This window comes from Cydia pomonella, chromosome 17, assembly GCF_033807575.1.
Source record: "Cydia pomonella isolate Wapato2018A chromosome 17, ilCydPomo1, whole genome shotgun sequence".
Lineage (NCBI taxonomy): Eukaryota > Metazoa > Arthropoda > Insecta > Lepidoptera > Tortricidae > Cydia > Cydia pomonella.
This window is the reverse complement of record NC_084719.1, coordinates 6,154,628-6,159,321: the sequence shown is the minus strand read 5'-3', so window position 1 is coordinate 6,159,321 and position 4,694 is coordinate 6,154,628. Positions and strand designations below refer to the sequence as shown.

Sequence of the window (4,694 nt, the reverse complement as noted above, 5' to 3'; positions counted from 1 at the left end):
CACGAATAGCCCTCTTCTGCAGAACAAAAATGGTATTTATCTCTGAAGCACTACCCCATAGTAAAATACCATATGACATAATGCTATGAAAGTAACTAAAGTAAACTAATCGAGCTGTTTTCACGTCTGTTAACTGACGGATCTTGCTCACTGCAAAAGCTGCAGAACTCAGTCTATTCGAGAGATTAGCAATATGGGGACCCCATTGTAGTTTAGAATCTAAAGTTATACCAAGAAAAACTGTGCTATCTACTAGTTCCAATTCCTCATCCTTGACAATGACACCTGTTTGCTCATTCCTTATGTGACTTGTAACAAACTTAATACACTTAGTCTTTTTCTCATTTAACAATAAATTATTAACATTAAACCAATTTACTACTTTAGAAATAGCATTGTTTACATCACTGCAAGCTTGTTGCTGTCGTTTGGCTTTGAAAATAAGTGAAGTATCGTCTGCAAACAATACTATGTCATGGTGGGTCTTTACTAGGTAAGGCAGGTCATTAATGTAGATAAGGAACAGGAACGGCCCCAATATTGATCCCTGCGGTACACCCATAGAGACCAATGACCCCGGTGATCGCTGTCCACTCACATCAACCCTTTGTATTCTACCGTGTAAGTAAGACTTTATTAAATTCAGTGCCGAGCCTCTTACTCCATAATAGTGCAGTTTTCTGATCAATGTTTCATGACAGACGCAATCGAAGGCCTTAGATAAGTCACAGAAGATACCTAAAGCATCCTGTGACTCCTCCCAGGCATCGAAGATCTGGTTAATTAGCTCAACACCAGCGTCGGTTGTTGAGCGACCCCGTGTAAAACCAAATTGTTTGTTGTGCATTAGATTATTAATGTTAAAATGTTTCAATAACTGACTCAAAACTATTTTTTCAAAAATTTTGCTGAATGTTGGTAACACTGATATCGGTCTAAAGTTAGTGGGGTCGGATGTGCTACCTGATTTAAATAAAGGAGTGACTTTACTATGTTTCATTAGATCAGGAAACTCACCGCAGTCAACACTGTTATTAAATATAACTACCAGGTCAGGCGCTACAACTTCTATTAAGGATTTGACAGTATGAACGGAGACTCCCCAAAGGTCACTAGTTTTTTTTACATTCATTGATTTAAACGCCTTTAATATATCTGAGGCACTCACATGTTCAAAATTAAGGTTTCTAGTACATTCTGGGACATTCTCTTCTAACAGTGTAACGGCAGACGAGGGTGATGAATTTAAGTTCTTAGTTGTGGAAGCTGGTACCTCGGTGAAGAATTTTTCAAATTCTGTTGCTACATCTAAACTGGAATCTACGATTTTGTCATCAATTTTTAGTTTAAGATCTTTCATCCTTTGCTTTGATCTACCAGTCTCCACATTAATTACTTTCCACGTTGTTTTAATTATATCAGAGCTAGTTTTTATTGTTTGACTTATATAATTACGCTTAGCGATATGGCAATCTATTTTAAACTTCTTCGAATATTGTTTAACATATTCCTTAAATTCATCACTCGTATTGAACCGCCGTTCCTCATACAAGGCATACAATGCACGTCTTCGTTGATGTAACTCTGCAGTAGCCCACTCACTAAAAACTGATGCATCACTAACCATGACCGATTTTGTAGTAAATATCGCATTATAATTTTCCATAAAAGTGTGAAAGAATGAATTATACATATCATTAGGACTCATGTTGGAAGACAGAAACGGTAGCGCCTGAATTAAACTTTGTTTCATTCGTTCCACGCGGTCAGAGGTTACTGGTACAAAAGTTATTTGTTTTCGCAAGGTATTTTTCCTTACAGCCTCAAACACCATTAATTGGCCTAAGTGGTCTGATTCTAACTTGCTGATTACATTTTTAGCGGTAGGAAAAATATCAGTGAAAATATTATCTATACAGGTGGCACTAGTGGCAGTCACTCTAGTAGGCTCCATAAACATGTGGTTGAGATTACATGATTTGAAAAGATTCAACAATCTACAACTTACTGTTGAATTTTCCAAAATATTTACATTATAGTCGCCGCATATAAGTAATTTCTTACTAGAAGGTGATATTTTAAGTAGGACGGATTCCATTATGCTTTCAAATATTTCAAAATTACTTAAAGGCGGCCTATACGCACAGACAACAATAAATTGCTCCAATTCTACTGCACTTAGTTCTATAGTCCGCTCAACAGACATGGATACAATGTCCTTACGTTCCTTAAATTTTAACTGACTATTTAATATAATTAATGACCCACCATGTATGGAACTAAGTCTGGTGAACGAACTGCCCACCTGGTGATTATTAAATTGAGGCATTAATTCATTATTATTCAACCAATGTTCAGTAATACATAATAATAAGTAATACATAATCTGCTTAACGATTTCTTGAACTCTCCACCAACCCCCCACCAATCAACGCATCAACATAGACAGCTAAAAGTGGTAAAGGTAGACTCCACAGGGTAGCAACATTTCACTCATATCTTAATCTGACACGCTCGAGTAACTACATAAATCCCCTCTCCCCAACCAAAGTATTGGATTTAGAATTAATATGTGATAATGTAATGTATTTGCTTCTACAACAGTACATATATTCCAAGATATACCTAACCACCCACTCTTTCTTCTAAACGCAGCTTTTCATATTTTCCAGTCCGCTAACCTTTTATTGTAAACATCCAAGATGGCGGCTAACGGCCGCTATTCGGCTCAAAAGTGGTCACGATTATTTATTCGCAGGTTGTACGTGATGGCTTCTCTTTTACAGACTGAAACTATCTTTCAGTATTTGCGTTATTTTAGATCTGTGTACGGAACTCTAAGACGATAGGTATATATGGCAAAGTATATCCATAAATTTATCGTAATTGCTATTCAGTATTCAGAATACGAAAATGAATACGTGTATCGTTATCTTTCTGTTGTCCATCGCGATGGTGATATGCCGTGAAATAGACCCAATTATGGACAGCAGACTAATCCCAATAACGCAAAAAGACCCACTAATGGATGCCAAGGTAGATCTAATGATGGAAAGCAAGGAAAGTTCAATGAAGAAAAACCAAGTAGACCCAGTAACGGAACGCGAGTTAGATCGATACGGCGTCAAAATAGATACTAAAGGAAAATGTGTGCTCAAAGCATTTGTAGACCAAATAAAGTGCCTCCTGGCTGTAAATAAAATGGACAATTCTGGAGAGTCGAAACTGAGGGGGGATTTTGTTAAATGTGTCACTAGTTTCATTATACAGTTTATGGCGTGTTTCATCTAGAACTTTCAGGTAAGAACTTTTATTACCCGACTATAACGGCACCAGTCATGGGACATTTAAGAGAACATTTGGAGGATTTGGAAATTCCTACCACTTTATGCATTAAACGTTGAATGTCATATTCGTCCTTTATGTTTTCAATATATTTAATGATATATTGAATAAGTAATATGATTTCTTTTGATTTGACTTTTTACTAATTTTAACTTTTCTTTTTTCAGCGCATTGAAATAAATGAAGAGTATCTCGCGGTCATAAGTACAATAACTAAAATATAATATATCCCTACAGGTGATTATATTGTATATCTAATTGCTTACTATGTTCTTTCAATCAATACCTATTTTTTGTTTTATTCAACCATCTCGTTCTCCATTTATAATAGTGTAGGGAGTCCAATCCGGTTCGGCGGATCCGGTATCCGGCCGAATCCGGCACTTTTCAGGAGGTACCGGGTCCGGTGAGTTAAGAGTAAAATATAATAAATAACTTAGATTTCAAATTTAGTTTTTTAAAGTAAGATTGAGATTGTCAATTTTTACTGCTAAGTTCTATTTTATTGTTAAAAAGTTATTTATTAACTTAAATTATTTATTTAGGAATACATATGGAAAAATATCCTTTATTTCTCGTATTACGCAAACGACAAGAAAATATGTCATTTCATTAACTTTAATATCCCTATACCAATCCGGATCTGGTCCGGCCCGATCCGGCCGGATTAAGTCCAAAGCCCGACCGGATCCAGCTGGATTGAAAATCAAGTAGGGATTGCAAACCGGATAGTCTAATGCGCAATAAAAATAAACAAATTTGACTAAGTTTTACGAAAATACCACATACCTACTCTTAGTGTTGTGGTCCTACCGCTTCTGTTGGCCATCGCCCTACGCGACAACATTTCCATCCTCACCACTTAGATGGTTGGCAGTCCTCAACTGTGCCTTTCTCCAGAAACTTCCTGCCTCGCACAACTAAACTGTGGAATGAACTGTCGCCTGCGGAATTTCCGGACCGATCCGACCTTCAAACCTTCAAGAAAAGAGCGTACTCCCATCTTAAATGCCGACAACGCACTTACGACCCCTCTGGTGTTCGGGTGTCCATGGGCGGCGGTAATCGCTTACCATCAGGTGATCCGTGTGCTCGTTTGCCTCCTGTATCATAAAATGAAAAGAAAGTAAGGTTGCCAGAGCTCAACGAGGGTGCGGAGTGTGAGGGTCGGCAACGCGCATGTAACTATAACTATGTAGTTGCAGGCTTCCATAGGCTACGAAGACTGCTTACCATCAGGCGGGCCGTATGCTTGTTTGCAACATCTCCAAGACAGATCTACTTCCATACAAAAAGTTTAATTTAATGGCATTTAACTGCATGTTCATTGAAATAATTCCAGGTTTATC

General features: G+C 37.5%; 1 long non-coding RNA gene across 1 annotated transcript; it reads left to right on the top strand.

The window, feature by feature from the left end:
• Positions 1-2,766: 2,766 nt before the first annotated feature.
• On the top strand, positions 2,767-3,628 carry LOC133527265 (uncharacterized). The gene is made up of 2 exons (XR_009800850.1): positions 2,767-3,300; positions 3,513-3,628. It is a non-coding gene; the product is annotated as an uncharacterized LOC133527265 (long non-coding RNA).
• Positions 3,629-4,694: the final 1,066 nt, after the last annotated feature.